The sequence below is a fragment of the Oculina patagonica genome, chromosome 11 (genome assembly GCF_052425735.1).
Source record: "Oculina patagonica isolate OP01 chromosome 11, crgOcupat, whole genome shotgun sequence".
Classification (NCBI taxonomy): Eukaryota; Metazoa; Cnidaria; class Anthozoa; order Scleractinia; family Oculinidae; genus Oculina; species Oculina patagonica.
The window spans coordinates 21,181,956-21,199,325 of record NC_135768.1 but is presented as its reverse complement, the minus strand read 5'-3'; positions in this window follow the sequence as shown (position 1 = coordinate 21,199,325).

The following is a 17,370-nucleotide window of genomic DNA, read 5'->3' as shown; positions in this document are numbered from 1 at the left end:
GATTTGAACAGCAATCAAAATCTAGAAGTTGACAAGATTGTAACGGGAGTCAAAATCTAGAAATTCAAGATTGTAACAGGAGTCAAAATCTTGAAGTTCAAGACTTTAAACGGAGTCAAAATCTTGAAATTCAAGATTTTAGCGGCATCGAGTGGAAATCATGAAGTTCAAGATTTCAACGGGAGTCAAAATCTTAAGGTTCAAGATTTTAACGGGAGTCAAAATCTAGAAGTTCAAGAATTTAACGGGAGTGAAAATATTGAAGATCAAGATTTTAACGGGAGTCAAAATCTTAAGGTTCAAGATTTTAACGGGAGTCAAAATCTTGAAGTTCAAGATTTTAACGGGAGTGAAAATATTGAAGATCAAGATTTTAACGGGAGTCAAAATTCTAAAGTTCAAGATATGAACGAGAGTAAAAATCTTGAAGTTCAATATTTCAACTGGAGTCAAAATCTTGTAGTTCAAGATTTTAACGGGAGTCAAAATCCTAAAGTTCAAGATTTTTGAACGGCAGTAGAAATCTTGAAGTTCAATATTTCAACTGGAGTCAAAATCCTAAAGTTCAAGATTGTAACAAGAGTCAAAGTCTTGAAGTTACAGATTTGAACAGCAATCGAAATCTATAACTAGATTGTAACGAAAGTGAAAATCTTGAAATTCAAGATTTTAGCAGGTTCGAGTGGAAATCAAGTTCAAGATTTCAACGGGAGTCAAAATCTTGAAATTCAAGATTTTAGCGGGAGTCAAAATCTTGAAGTTCAAGATTTTAACAGGAGTCAAAATCTTGAAGTTCAAGATTTTAACGGGAGTCAAAATCTTGAAGTTCAAGATTTTAACGGGAGTGAAAATCTTGAAGTTCAAGATTTGAACGGGAGTGAAAATCTTGAAGTTCAAGATTTTAACGGTAGTCAAAATCTTGAAGTTCAAGATTTTAACGGAGCTGAAAATCTTGAAGTTCAAGATTTTAACGGGAGTGAAAATCTTAAAGTTCAAGATTTTAACGGGAGTGAAAATATTGAAGATCAAGAATTTAACGGGAGTCAAAATCTTGAAGTTCAAGATTTTAACGGGGGTGAAAATCTTGAAGTTCAAAAATTTAACGAGAGTGAAATTCTTGAAGTTCAAGATTTCAACGAAAGTCAAAATCTTGAAGTTTAAGATTTGAACAGCAGTCAAAATCTTGAAGTTCAAGATTTTAAAGGGAGTCAAAATCTTGAAGTTCAAGATTTTAAAGGGAGTTAAAATCCTGCAGTTCAAGATTTGAACGAGAGTCAAAACCTTGAAGTTCAAGATTTGAACGAGAGTCAAAATCTTGAAGTTCAAGATTTTAACGGGAGTGAAAATCTTGAAGTTCAAGATTTTAACGGGAGTGAAAATCTCAAAGTTCAAGATTTTAACGGGATCGGTGAAAATCTTGAAGTTCAAGATTTTAACGGGAGTGAAAATCTTGAAGTTCAAGATTTTAAAGGGAGTCAAAATCCTAAAGTTCAAGATTTGAACGAGAGTCACAATCTTGAAGTTCAAGATTTGAACAGCAATCAAAATCTTGAAATTCAATATTTTCACAGGAGTCAAAATCTTGAAGTTCAAGATTTCAACGAAAGTCAAAATCTTGAACTTCAAGATTTTCACTCCCGTTAAAATCTTGAAGTTCAAGATTTGAACGAGAGTCAAAATCTTGAAGTTCAAGATTTGAACGAGAGTGAAAATCTTGAAGTTCAAGATTTTAACGGGAGTCAAAATCTTGAAGTTCAAGATTTTAACGGGAGTGAAAATCTTGAAGTTCAAGATTTGAACGGGAGTGAAAATCTTGAAGTTCAAGATTTTAACGGTAGTCAAAATCTTGAAGTTCAAGATTTTAACGGGGCTGAAAATCTTGAAGTTCAAGATTTTAACGGGAGTGAAAATCTTAAAGTTCAAGATTTTAACGGGAGTGAAAATATTGAAGATCAAGAATTTAACGGGAGTCAAAATCTTGAAGTTCAAGATTTTAACGGGGGTGAAAATCTTGAAGTTCAAAAATTTAACGAGAGTGAAATTCTTGAAGTTCAAGATTTCAACGAAAGTCAAAATCTTGAAGTTTAAGATTTGAACAGCAGTCAAAATCTTGAAGTTCAAGATTTTAAAGGGAGTCAAAATCTTGAAGTTCAAGATTTTAAAGGGAGTTAAAATCCTGCAGTTCAAGATTTGAACGAGAGTCAAAACCTTGAAGTTCAAGATTTGAACGAGAGTCAAAATCTTGAAGTTCAAGATTTTAACGGGAGTGAAAATCTTGAAGTTCAAGATTTTAACGGGAGTGAAAATCTCAAAGTTCAAGATTTTAACGGGATCGGTGAAAATCTTGAAGTTCAAGATTTTAACGGGAGTGAAAATCTTGAAGTTCAAGATTTTAAAGGGAGTCAAAATCCTAAAGTTCAAGATTTGAACGAGAGTCACAATCTTGAAGTTCAAGATTTGAACAGCAATCAAAATCTTGAAATTCAATATTTTCACAGGAGTCAAAATCTTGAAGTTCAAGATTTCAACGAAAGTCAAAATCTTGAACTTCAAGATTTTCACTCCCGTTAAAATCTTGAAGTTCAAGATTTGAACGAGAGTCAAAATCTTGAAGTTCAAGATTTGAACGAGAGTGAAAATCTTGAAGTTCAAGATTTTAACGGGATCGGTGAAAATCTTGAAGTTCAAGATTTTAACGGGAGTGAAAATCTTGAAGTTCCAGATTTTAACGGGAGTGAAAATCGCGAAGTTTAAGATTTTAACAGGATCGGTGAAAATCTTGAAGTTCAAGATTTTAACGGGAGTGAAAATCTTGAAGTTCAAGATTTTAACGGGAGTGAAAATCTTGAAGTTCAAGATTTTAAAGGGAGTCAAAATCCTAAAGTTCAAGATTTGAACGAGAGTCACAATCTTGAAGTTCAAGATTTGAACAGCAATCCAAATTTTGAAATTCAATATTTTCACAGGAGTCAAAATCTTGAAGTTCAAGATTTCAACGAAAGTCAAAATCTTGAACTTCAAGATTTTCACTCCCGTTAAAATCTTGAAGTTCAAGATTTGAACGAGAGTCAAAATCTTGAAGTTCAAGATTTGAACGAGAGTGAAAATCTTGAAGTTCAAGATTTCAACGAAAGTCAAAATCTTTAAGTTCAAGATTTTAGCGGGAGTCAAAATCTTGAAGTTCAAGATTTTAACAGGAGTCAAAATCTTGAAGTTCAAGATTTTGACGGGAGTGAAAATCTTGAAGTTCAAGATTTGAACGAGAGTGAAAATCTTGAAGTTCAAGATTTTAACGGGAGTGAAGATCTTGAAGTTCAAGATTTTAACGGGAGTGAAAATCTCAAAGTTCAAGATTTTAACGGGATCGGTGAAAATCTTGAAGTTCAAGATTTTGACGGGAGTGAAAATCTTGAAGTTCAAGATTTTAACGGGAGTGAAAATCTTGAAGTTTAAGATTTTAACGGGAATGAAAATCTCGAAGTTTAAGATTTTAACGGGATCGGTGAAAATCTTGAAGTTCAAGATTTTAACGGGAGTGAAAATCTTGAAGTTCAAGATTTTAAAGGGAGTCAAAATCCTAAAGTTCAAGATTTGAACGAGAGTCACAATCTTGAAGTTCAAGATTTGAACAGCAATCAAAATCTGTGAAATTCAATATTTTCACAGGAGTCAAAATCTTGAAGTTCAAGATTTCAACGAAAGTCAAAATCTTGAAGTTCAAGATTTTAGCGGGAGTCAAAATCTTGAAGTTCAAGATTTTAACAGGAGTCAAAATCTTGAAGTTCAAGATTTTAACGGGAGTGAAAATCTTGAAGTTCAAGATTTTAACGCGAGTGAAAATCTTGAAGTTCAAGATTTTAACGGGAGTGAAAATCTTGAAGTTCAAGATTTTAACGGGAGTGAAAATCTTGAAGTTCAAGATTTTAACGGGAGTGAAAATCTGGAAGTTCAAGATTTGAACGAGAGTCAAAATCTTGAAGTTCAAGATTTGAACGAGAGTGAAAATCTTGAAGTTCAAGATTTTAACGGGAGTGAAAATCTTGAAGTTCAAGATTTTAACGGGAGTGAAAATCTCGAAGTTTAAGATTTTAACGGGATCGGTGAAAATCTTGAAGTTCAAGATTTTAACGGGAGTGAAAATCTTGAAGTTCAAGATTTTAAAGGGAGTCAAAATCCTAAAGTTCAAGATTTGAACGAGAGTCACAATCTTGAAGTTCAAGATTTGAACAGCAATCAAAATCTTGAAATTCAATATTTTCACAGGAGTCAAAATCTTGAAGTTCAAGATTTCAACGAAAGTCAAAATCTTGAAGTTCAAGATTTTAGCGGGAGTCAAAATCTTGAAGTTCAAGATTTTAACGGGAGTCAAAATCTTGAAGGTCAAGATTTTGACGGGAGTGAAAATCTTGAAGTTCAAGATTTTAGCGGTAGTCAAAATCTTGAAGTTCAAGATTTTAACGGAGCTGAAAATCTTGAAGTTCAAGATTTTAACGGGAGTGAAAATCTTGAAGTTCAAGATTTTAACGGGAGTGAAAATATTGAAGATCAAGAATTTAACGGGAGTCATAATCTTGAAGTTCAAGATTTTAACGGGGGTGAAAATCTTGAAGTTCAAAAATTTAACGGGAGTGAAATTCTTGAAGTTCAAGATTTCAACGAAAGTCAAAATCTTGAAGTTTAAGATTTGAACAGCAGTCAAAATCTTGAAGTTCAAGATTTTAAAGGGAGTCAAAATGTTGAAGATCAAGATTTTAAAGGGAGTTAAAATCCTGCAGTTCAAGATTTGAACGAGAGTCAAAATCTTGAAGTTCAAGATTTGAACGAGAGTGAAAATTTTGAAGTTCAGGATTTTAACGGGAGTGAAAATCTTGAAGTTCAAGATTTTAACGGGAGTGAAAATCTCAAAGTTCAAGATTTTAACGGGATCGGTGAAAATCTTGAAGTTCAAGATTTTAACGGAAGTGAAAATCTTGAAGTTCAAGATTTTGACGGGAGTGAAAATCTTGAAGTTCAAGATTTTAAAGGGAGTCAAAATCCTAAAGTTCAAGATTTGAACGAGAGTCAAAATCTTGAAGTTTTCAGATTTGAACGAGAGTGAAAATCTTGAAGTTCAAGATTTTAACGGGAGTGAAAATCTTGAAGTTCAAGATTTTAACGGGAGTGAAAATCTCAAAGTTCAAGATTTTAATGGGATCGGTGAAAATCTTGAAGTTCAAGATTTTAACGGGAGTCAAAATCTTGAAGTTCAAGATTTGAACGAGAGTGAAAATCTTGAAGTTCAAGATTTTAACGAGAGTGAAAATCTTGAAGTTCAAGATTTTAACGGGAGTGAAAATCTCAAAGTTCAAGATTTTAACGGGAGTCAAAATCTTGAAGGTCAAGATTTTGACGGGAGTGAAAATCTTGAAGTTCAAGATTTTAGCGGTAGTCAAAATCTTGAAGTTCAAGATTTTAACGGAGCTGAAAATCTTGAAGTTCAAGATTTTAACGGGAGTGAAAATCTTGAAGTTCAAGATTTTAACGGGAGTGAAAATATTGAAGATCAAGAATTTAACGGGAGTCATAATCTTGAAGTTCAAGATTTTAACGGGGGTGAAAATCTTGAAGTTCAAAAATTTAACGGGAGTGAAATTCTTGAAGTTCAAGATTTCAACGAAAGTCAAAATCTTGAAGTTTAAGATTTGAACAGCAGTCAAAATCTTGAAGTTCAAGATTTTAAAGGGAGTCAAAATGTTGAAGATCAAGATTTTAAAGGGAGTTAAAATCCTGCAGTTCAAGATTTGAACGAGAGTCAAAATCTTGAAGTTCAAGATTTGAACGAGAGTGAAAATTTTGAAGTTCAGGATTTTAACGGGAGTGAAAATCTTGAAGTTCAAGATTTTAACGGGAGTGAAAATCTCAAAGTTCAAGATTTTAACGGGATCGGTGAAAATCTTGAAGTTCAAGATTTTAACGGAAGTGAAAATCTTGAAGTTCAAGATTTTGACGGGAGTGAAAATCTTGAAGTTCAAGATTTTAAAGGGAGTCAAAATCCTAAAGTTCAAGATTTGAACGAGAGTCAAAATCTTGAAGTTTTCAGATTTGAACGAGAGTGAAAATCTTGAAGTTCAAGATTTTAACGGGAGTGAAAATCTTGAAGTTCAAGATTTTAACGGGAGTGAAAATCTCAAAGTTCAAGATTTTAATGGGATCGGTGAAAATCTTGAAGTTCAAGATTTTAACGGGAGTCAAAATCTTGAAGTTCAAGATTTGAACGAGAGTGAAAATCTTGAAGTTCAAGATTTTAACGAGAGTGAAAATCTTGAAGTTCAAGATTTTAACGGGAGTGAAAATCTCAAAGTTCAAGATTTTAACGGGAGTGAAAATCTTGAAGTTCAAGATTTTAACGGGAGTGAAAATCTTGAAGTTCAAGATTTTAACGGGAGTGAAAATCTTGAAGTTCAAGATTTTAACGGGAGTGAAAATCTCAAAGTTCAAGATTTTAATGGGATCGGTGAAAATCTTGAAGTTCAAGATTTTAACGGGAGTCAAAATCTTGAAGTTCAAGATTTGAACGAGAGTGAAAATCTTGAAGTTCAAGATTTTAACGAGAGTGAAAATCTTGAAGTTCAAGATTTTAACGGGAGTGAAAATCTCAAAGTTCAAGATTTTAACGGGAGTGAAAATCTTGAAGTTCAAGATTTTAACGGGAGTGAAAATCTTGAAGTTCAAGATTTTAACGGGAGTGAAAATCTTGAAGTTCAAGATTTTAACGGGAGTGAAAATCTTGAAGTTCAAGATTTGAACGAGAGTCAAAATCTTGAAGTTCAAGATTTCAACGAAAGTCAAAATCTTGTAGTTCAAGATTTTAACGGGAGTCAAAATCCTAAAGTTCAAGATTTGAACGGCAGTAGAAATCTTGAAGTTCAATATTTCAACTGGAGTCAAAATCCTAAAGTTCAAGATTGTAACAAGAGTCAAAGTCTTGAAGTTACAGATTTGAACAGCAATCGAAATCTAGAACTAGATTGTAACGAAAGTGAAAATCTTGAAATTCAAGATTTTAGCAGGTTCGAGTGGAAATCTTGAAGTTCAAGATTTAAACGGGAGTCAAAATCTTGAAATTCAAGATTTTAGCGGGAGTCAAAATCTTGAAGTTCAAGATTTTAACAGGAGTCAAAATCTTGAAGTTCAAGATTTTAACGGGAGTCAAAATCTTGAAGTTCGAGATTTTAACATGAGTGAAAATCTTGAAGTTCAAGATTTGAACGGGAGTGAAAATCTTGAAGTTCAAGATTTTAGCGGTAGTCAAAATCTTGAAGTTCAAGATTTTAACGGGAGTGAAAATCTTGAAGTTCAAGATTTTAACGGGATCGGTGAAAATCTTGAAGTTCAAGATTTTAACGGGAGTGAAAATCTTGAAGTTCAAGATTTTAACGGGAGTGAAAATCTTGAAGTTCAAGATTTTAAAGGGAGTGAAAATCTTGAAGTTCAAGATTTTAACGGGAGTGAAAATCTCAAAGTTCAAGATTTTAACGGGATCGGTGAAAATCTTGAAGTTCAAGATTTTAACGGGAGTGAAAATCTTGAAGTTCAAGATTTTAACGGGAGTGAAAATCTTGAAGTTCAAGATTTTAAAGGGAGTCAAAATCCTAAAGTTCAAGATTTGAACGAGAGTCACAATCTTGAAGTTCAAGATTTGAACAGCAATGAAAATCTTGAAATTCAATATTTTCACAGGAGTCAAAATCTTGAAGTTCAAGATTTCAACGAAAGTCAAAATCTTGAAGTTCAAGATTTTAGCGGGAGTCAAAATTTTGAAGTTCAAGATTTCAACTGGAGTCAAAATCTTAAGGTTCAAGATTTTAACGGGAGTCAAAATCTTGAAGTTCAAGATTTTAACGGGAGTGAAAATATTGAAGATCAAGATTTTAACGGGAGTCAAAATTCTAAAGTTCAAGATATGAACGAGAGTCAAAATCTTGAAGTTCAAGATTTTAACGGGAGTGAAAATCTTGAAGTTCAGGATTTTAACGGGAGTGAAAATATTGAAGTTCAAGATTTTAACGGGAGAGAAAATCTTGAAGTTCAAGATTTTAAAGGGAGTCAAAATCCTAAAGTTCAAGATTTGAACGAGAGTCACAATCTTGAAGTTCAAGATTTGAACAGCAATCAAAATCTTGAAATTCAATATTTTCACAGGAGTCAAAATCTTGAAGTTCAAGATTTCAACAAAAGTCAAAATCTTGAAGTTCAAGATTTTAGAGGGAGTAAAAATCTTGAAGTTCAAGATTTCAACAGGAGTCAAAATCTTGAAGTTCAAGATTTTCACGGGAGTGAAAATCTCAAAGTTCAAGATTTTAACGCGATCGGCGAAAATCTTGAAGTTCAAGATTTTAACGGAAGTGAAAATCTTGAAGTTCAAGATTTTGACGGGAGTGAAAATCTTGAAGTTCAAGATTTTAAAGGGAGTCAAAATCCTAAAGTTCAAGATTTGAACGAGAGTCAAAATCTTGAAGTTTTCAGATTTGAACGAGAGTGAAAATCTTGAAGTTCAAGATTTTAACGGGAGTGAAAATCTTGAAGTTCAAGATTTTAACGGGAGTGAAAATCTCAAAGTTCAAGATTTTAATGGGATCGGTGAAAATCTTGAAGTTCAAGATTTTAACGGGAGTCAAAATTTTGAAGTTCAAGATTTCAACGGGAGTCAAAATCTTAAGGTTCAAGATTTTAACGGGAGTCAAAATCTTGAAGTTCAAGATTTTAACGGGAGTGAAAATCTTGAAGTTCAAGATTTTAACGGGAGTGAAAATCTTGAAGTTCAAGATTTTAACGGGAGTGAAAATCTTGAAGTTCAAGATTTTAACGGGAGTGAAAATCTTGAAGTTCAAGATTTGAACGAGAGTCAAAATCTTGAAGTTCAAGATTTCAACGAAAGTCAAAATCTTGTAGTTCAAGATTTTAACGGGAGTCAAAATCCTAAAGTTCAAGATTTGAACGGCAGTAGAAATCTTGAAGTTCAATATTTCAACTGGAGTCAAAATCCTAAAGTTCAAGATTGTAACAAGAGTCAAAGTCTTGAAGTTACAGATTTGAACAGCAATCGAAATCTAGAACTAGATTGTAACGAAAGTGAAAATCTTGAAATTCAAGATTTTAGCAGGTTCGAGTGGAAATCATGAAGTTCAAGATTTAAACGGGAGTCAAAATCTTGAAATTCAAGATTTTAGCGGGAGTCAAAATCTTGAAGTTCAAGATTTTAACAGGAGTCAAAATCTTGAAGTTCAAGATTTTAACGGGAGTCAAAATCTTGAAGTTCGAGATTTTAACATGAGTGAAAATCTTGAAGTTCAAGATTTGAACGGGAGTGAAAATCTTGAAGTTCAAGATTTTAGCGGTAGTCAAAATCTTGAAGTTCAAGATTTTAACGGGAGTGAAAATCTTGAAGTTCAAGATTTTAACGGGAGTGAAAATATTGAAGATCAAGAATTTAACGGGAGTCAAAATCTTGAAGTTCAAGATTTTAACGGGAGTGAAAATCTTGAAGTTCAAGATTTTAAAGGGAGTCAAAATCCTAAAGTTCAAGATTTGAACGAGAGTCACAATCTTGAAGTTCAAGATTTGAACAGCAATCAAAATCTTGAAATTCAATATTTTCACAGGAGTCAAAATCTTGAAGTTCAAGATTTCAACGAAAGTCAAAATCTTGAAGTTCAAGATTTTAACGGGAGTGAAAATCTTGAAGTTCAAGATTTTAACGGGAGTGAAAATCTTGAAGTTCAAGATTTTAACGGGAGTGAAAATCTTGAAGTTCAAGATTCGAACGAGAGTCAAAATCTTGAAGTTCAAGATTTGAACGAGAGTCAAAATCTTGAAGTTCAAGATTTCAACGAAAGTCAAAATCTTGTAGTTCAAGATTTTAACGTGAGTCAAAATCCTAAAGTTCAAGATTTGAACGGCAGTAGAAATCTTGAAGTTCAATATTTCAACTGGAGTCAAAATCCTAAAGTTCAAGATTGTAACAAGAGTCAAAGTCTTGAAGTTACAGATTTGAACAGCAATCGAAATCTAGAACTAGATTGTAACGAAAGTGAAAATCTTGAAATTCAAGATTTTAGCAGGTTCGAGTGGAAATCATGAAGTTCAAGATTTAAACGGGAGTCAAAATCTTGAAATTCAAGATTTTAGCGGGAGTCAAAATCTTGAAGTTCAAGATTTTAACGGGAGTCAAAATCTTGAAGTTCAAGATTTTAACGGGAGTCAAAATCTTGAAGTTCAAGATTTTAACGGGAGTGAAAATATTGAAGATCAAGAATTTAACGGGAGTCAAAATCTTGAAGTTCAAGATTTTAAAGGGAGTCAAAATCTTGAAGTTCAAGATTTTAAAGGGAGTTAAAATCCTGCAGTTCAAGATTTGAACGAGAGTCAAAATCTTGAAGTTCAAGATTTGAACGAGAGTGAAAATCTTGAAGTTCAAGATTTTAACGAGAGTGAAAATCTTGAAGTTCAAGATTTTAACGGGAGTGAAAATCTCAAAGTTCAAGATTTTAACGGGATCGGTGAAAATCTTGAAGTTCAAGATTTTAACGGGAGTGAAAATCTTGAAGTTCAAGATTTTAAAGGGAGTGAAAATCCTAAAGTTCAAGATTTGAACGAGAGTCACAATCTTGAAGTTCAAGATTTGAACAGCAATCAAAATCTTGAAATTCAATATTTTCACAGGAGTCAAAATCTTGAAGTTCAAGATTTCAACGAAAGTCAAAATCTTGAAGTTCAAGATTTTAGCGGGAGTCAAAATCTTGAAGTTCAAGATTTTAACAGGAGTCAAAATCTTGAAGTTCAAGATTTTAACGGGAGTGAAAATCTTGAAGTTCAAGATTTTAACGGGAGTGAAAATCTTGAAGTTCAAGATTTTAACGGGAGTGAAAATCTTGAAGTTCAAGATTTTAACGGGAGTGAAAATCTTGAAGTTCAAGATTTTAACGGGAGTGAAAATCTTGAAGTTCAAGATTTGAACGACAGTCAAAATCTTGAAGTTCAAGATTTGAACGAGAGTGAAAATCTTGAAATTCAAGATTTTTACGGGAGTGAAAATCTTGAAGTTCAAGATTTTAAAGGGAGTCAAAATCCTAAAGTTCAAGATTTGAACGAGAGTCACAATCTTGAAGTTCAAGATTTGAACAGCAATCAAAATCTTGAAATTAAATATTTTCACAGGAGTCAAAATCTTGAAGTTCAAGATTTCAACGAAAGTCAAAATCTTGAAGTTCAAGATTTTTACAGGAGTCAAAATCTTGAAGTTCAAGATTTTAACGGGAGTCAAAATCTTGAAGTTCAAGATTTTAACGGAAGTCAAAATATTGAAGTTTATGATTTTAACGGGAGTGAAAATCTTGAAGTTTAAGATTTTGACGGGAGTGAAAATCTTGAAGTTCAAGATTTAAACGGGAGTCAAAATCTTGAAATTCAAGATTTTAGCGGGAGTCAAAATCTTGAAGTTCAAGATTTTAACAGGAGTCAAAATCTTGAAGTTCAAGATTTGAACGGGAGTGAAAATCTTGAAGTTCAAGATTTTAACGGTAGTCAAAATCTTGAAGTTCAAGATTTTAACGGGGGTGAAAATCTTGAAGTTCAAAAATTTAACGGGAGTGAAATTCTTGAAGTTCAAGATTTCAATGAAAGTCAAAATCTTGAAGTTTAAGATTTGAACAGCAGTCAAAATCTTGAAGTTCAAGATTTTAAAGGGAGTCAAAATCTTGAAGTTCAAGATTTTAAAGGGAGTTAAAATCCTGAAGTTCAAGATTTGAACGAGAGTCAAAATCTTGAAGTTCAAGATTTGAACGAGAGTGAAAATCTTGAAGTTCAAGATTTTAACGGGAGTGAAAATCTTGAAGTTCAAGATTGTAACAAGAGTCAAAGTCTTGAAGTTACAGATTTGAACAGCAATCGAAATCTAGAACTAGATTGTAACGAAAGTGAAAATCTTGAAATTCAAGATTTTAGCAGGTTCGAGTGGAAATCATGAAGTTCAAGATTTAAACGGGAGTCAAAATCTTGAAATTCAAGATTTTAGCGGGAGTCAAAATCTTGAAGTTCAAGATTTTAACGGGAGTCAAAATCTTGAAGTTCAAGATTTTAACGGGAGTCAAAATCTTGAAGTTCAAGATTTTAACGGGAGTGAAAATATTGAAGATCAAGAATTTAACGGGAGTCAAAATCTTGAAGTTCAAGATTTTAAAGGGAGTCAAAATCTTGAAGTTCAAGATTTTAAAGGGAGTTAAAATCCTGCAGTTCAAGATTTGAACGAGAGTCAAAATCTTGAAGTTCAAGATTTGAACGAGAGTGAAAATCTTGAAGTTCAAGATTTTAACGAGAGTGAAAATCTTGAAGTTCAAGATTTTAACGGGAGTGAAAATCTCAAAGTTCAAGATTTTAACGGGATCGGTGAAAATCTTGAAGTTCAAGATTTTAACGGGAGTGAAAATCTTGAAGTTCAAGATTTTAAAGGGAGTGAAAATCCTAAAGTTCAAGATTTGAACGAGAGTCACAATCTTGAAGTTCAAGATTTGAACAGCAATCAAAATCTTGAAATTCAATATTTTCACAGGAGTCAAAATCTTGAAGTTCAAGATTTCAACGAAAGTCAAAATCTTGAAGTTCAAGATTTTAGCGGGAGTCAAAATCTTGAAGTTCAAGATTTTAACAGGAGTCAAAATCTTGAAGTTCAAGATTTTAACGGGAGTGAAAATCTTGAAGTTCAAGATTTTAACGGGAGTGAAAATCTTGAAGTTCAAGATTTTAACGGGAGTGAAAATCTTGAAGTTCAAGATTTTAACGGGAGTGAAAATCTTGAAGTTCAAGATTTTAACGGGAGTGAAAATCTTGAAGTTCAAGATTTGAACGACAGTCAAAATCTTGAAGTTCAAGATTTGAACGAGAGTGAAAATCTTGAAATTCAAGATTTTTACGGGAGTGAAAATCTTGAAGTTCAAGATTTTAAAGGGAGTCAAAATCCTAAAGTTCAAGATTTGAACGAGAGTCACAATCTTGAAGTTCAAGATTTGAACAGCAATCAAAATCTTGAAATTAAATATTTTCACAGGAGTCAAAATCTTGAAGTTCAAGATTTCAACGAAAGTCAAAATCTTGAAGTTCAAGATTTTTACAGGAGTCAAAATCTTGAAGTTCAAGATTTTAACGGGAGTCAAAATCTTGAAGTTCAAGATTTTAACGGAAGTCAAAATATTGAAGTTTATGATTTTAACGGGAGTGAAAATCTTGAAGTTTAAGATTTTGACGGGAGTGAAAATCTTGAAGTTCAAGATTTAAACGGGAGTCAAAATCTTGAAATTCAAGATTTTAGCGGGAGTCAAAATCTTGAAGTTCAAGATTTTAACAGGAGTCAAAATCTTGAAGTTCAAGATTTGAACGGGAGTGAAAATCTTGAAGTTCAAGATTTTAACGGTAGTCAAAATCTTGAAGTTCAAGATTTTAACGGGGGTGAAAATCTTGAAGTTCAAAAATTTAACGGGAGTGAAATTCTTGAAGTTCAAGATTTCAATGAAAGTCAAAATCTTGAAGTTTAAGATTTGAACAGCAGTCAAAATCTTGAAGTTCAAGATTTTAAAGGGAGTCAAAATCTTGAAGTTCAAGATTTTAAAGGGAGTTAAAATCCTGAAGTTCAAGATTTGAACGAGAGTCAAAATCTTGAAGTTCAAGATTTGAACGAGAGTGAAAATCTTGAAGTTCAAGATTTTAACGGGAGTGAAAATCTTGAAGTTCAAGATTTTAACGAGAGTGAAAATCTCAAAGTTCAAGATTTTAACGGGATCGGTGAAAATCTTGAAGTTCAAGATTTTAACGGGAGTGAAAATCTTGAAGTTCAAGATTTTAACGGGAGTGAAAATCTTAAAGTTCAAGATTTTAAAGGGAGTAAAAATCCTAAAGTTCAAGATTTGAACGAGAGTCACAATCTTGAAGTTCAAGATTTGAACAGCAATCAAAATCTTGAAATTCAATATTTTCACAGGAGTCAAAATCTTGAAGTTCAAGATTTCAACGAAAGTCAAAATCTTGAAGTTCAAGATTTTAGCGGGAGTTAAAATCTTGAAGTTTAGGATTTTAACGGGAGTGAAAATCTTGAAGTTCAAGATTTTAACGGGAGTGAAAATCTTGAAGTTCAAGATTTTAACGGGAGTGAAAATCTTGAAGTTCAAGATTTTAACGGGAGTGAAAATCTTGAAGTTCAAGATTTTAACGGGAGTGAAAATCTTGAAGTTCAAGATTTTAACGGGAGTGAAAATCTTGAAGTTCAAGATTTGAACGAGAGTCAAAATCTTGAAGTTCAAGATTTGAACGAGAGTGAAAATCTTGAAGTTCAAGATTTTAACGGGAGTGAAATTCTCGAAGTTCAAGATTTTAACGGGATCGGTGAAAATCTTGAAGTTCAAGATTTTAACGGGAGTGAAAATCTTGAAGTTCAAGATTTTAACGGGAGTGAAAATCTCGAAGTTTAAGATTTTAACGGGATCGGTGAAAATCTTGAAGTTCAAGATTTTAACGGAAGTCAAAATATTGAAGTTTATGATTTTAACGGGAGTGAAAATCTTAAAGTTTAAGATTTTGACGGGAGTGAAAATCTTGAAGTTCAAGATTTAAAGGGGAGTCAAAATCTTGAAATTCAAGATTTTAGCGGGAGTCAAAATCTTGAAGTTCAAGATTTTAAGAGGAGTCAAAATCTTGAAGTTCAAGATTTTAACGGGAGTCAAAATCTTGAAGTTCAAGATTTTAACGGGAGTGAAAATCTTGAAGTTCAAGATTTTTACGGGAGTGAAAATCTTGAAGTTCAAGATTTAAAAGGGAGTCAAAATCCTAAAGTTCAAGATTTGAACGAGAGTCACAATCTTGAAGTTCAAGATTTTAACCGCAATCAAAATCTTGAAATTCAATATTTTCACAGGAGTCAAAATCTTGAAGTTCAAGATTTTAGCGGGAGTCAAAATCTTGAAGTTCAAGATTTTAACGGGATCGGTGAAAATCTTGAAGTTCAAGATTTTAACGGGAGTGAAAATCTTGAAGTTCAAGATTTTAACGGGAGTGAAAATCTTGAAGTTCAAGATTTGAACGAGAGTCAAAATCTTGAAGTTCAAGATTTGAACGAGAGTGAAAATCTTGAAGTTCAAGATTTTAACGGGAGTGAAAATCTCGAAGTTTAAGATTTTAACGGAATCGGTGAAAATCTTGAAGTTCAAGATTTTAACGGGAGTGAAAATTTTGAAGTTCAAGATTTTAACAGGAGTCAAAATCTTGAAGTTCAAGATTTTAACGGGAGTGAAAATCTTGAAGTTCAAGATTTTAACGGGAGTGAAAATCTTGAAGTTCAAGATTTTGACGGGAGTGAAAATCTTGAAGTTCAAGATTTTAACGGGAGTGAAAATCTCGAAGTTTAAGATTTTAACGGGATCGGTGAAAATCTTGAAGTTCAAGATTTTAACGGGAGTGAAAATCTTGAAGTTCAAGATTTTAACAGGAGTCAAAATCTTGAAGTTCAAGATTTTAACGGGAGTGAAAATCTTGAAGTTCAAGATTTTAACGGGAGTGAAAATCTCGAAGTTTAAGATTTTAACGGGATCGGTGAAAATCTTGAAGTTCAAGATTTTAACGGGAGTGAAAATCTTGAAGTTCAAGATTTTAACGGGAGTGAAAATCTTGAAGTTCAAGATTTTAAAGGGAGTCAAAATCCTAAAGTTCAAGATTTGAACGAGAGTCACAATCTTGAAGTTCAAGATTTGAACAGCAATCAAAATCTTGAAATTCAATATTTTCACAGGAGTCAAAATCTTGAAGTTCAAGATTTCAACGAAAGTCAAAATCTTGAAGTTCAAGATTTGAACGGGAGTCAAAATCTTGAAGTTCAAGATTTTAAAGGAAGTCAAAATATTGAAGTTTATGATTTTAACGGGAGTGAAAATCTTGAAGTTTAAGATTTTGACGGGAGTGAAAATCTTGAAGTTCAAGATTTAAACGGGAGTCAAAATCTTGAAGTTCAAGATTTAAACGGGAGTCAAAATCTTGAAGTTCAAGATTTCAACGAAAGTCAAAATCTTGAAGTTTAAGATTTGAACAGCAGTCAAAATCTTGAAGTTCAAGATTTAAAGGGAGTCAAAATCTTGAAGTTCAAGATTTTAAAGGGAGTTAAAATCCTGTAGTTCAAGATTTGAACGAGAGTCAAAATCTTGAAGTTCAAGATTTGAACAGCAATCTAAATATTGAAGTTCAAGATTTAAACGGGAGTAAAAATCTTAAACTTCAAGGTTTTAACGGGAGTCAAAATATTTTAGTTCAAGATATGAACGGGAGTCAAAATCTTGAAGTTCAATATCAATATCTATATAATTATTGAATTGGGACACTATAGTTGCGCATCGAACAAACACCTTGTCGCAGTGACTTGTTTTTAAGCAGTACACACAGAGCCACTTGTCGCAGCGACCTGTCACTGCAACTTGTCGCATAGTGTGTCCCGACCTTAAAAATCACTTTTAACAGACATTTAGCAAACGTTTTTTGAAACAATGGCTGCAAGAATCGAATTGAATGGATAATTGTATTTTTTACTAATGTAACGAAATGTAACAAAATATCATACGTGTTACTTAACAATAAAGTGTAAGTGAAATGTCTTTTGATACAATTATCAGGTTATAAATAATAATAAATAAAAAGCTCTTATAAATACAAATGTTTCAGAATAAATGATTGAAAAACAAAGAAATCAAGGTTCATTTATATGTACAAAATAAAGAAAGCTGTAATATACGTTTGTAATCAAATATTTCAGGCTACAACTGTAAAAGCAACCATAGGAATGCATGTGGTGTTAGCTATGTTTCTCAGACACAATTTTATAAACTTACAAATTTTGTATTATTCTTTTTATTATTATTTAGACCCAGAAATGTGGTCAGACTATATTTCGAATAGTATTAAAAAATCTACTAGCAAGACCAAAGGCATTTCGAAATCGGCTGGAAAAAAGGCTGTCATAATATGTCACGCTCTAAAAGCTTAACACACACAAAAAATCACAATTGGAAATTGCAAAACAAGAAACTTACCAAATGCACTGAGTTTTGAATTTAGTGTTTTTTTTGGTTTGTAGATCGACTCACATGCTTGTTTTTTTAAAAATTGTCACGGATGACACTATTCTTTAGGGTGTTTTCCTCAGACGGGATAAAAACCTAAGGAATGGTCCCGGGGCGAAACACTCAAAATGTTGTTTCCCAAGTATCTCAATGTTTGAGAGCCAAAGGAAAAATGATGAGACAACAGATAGAGGAGGGTGTCAATGGGGTTAACTGCTTAGCGTATAAAGGACTTTTTTCGCTA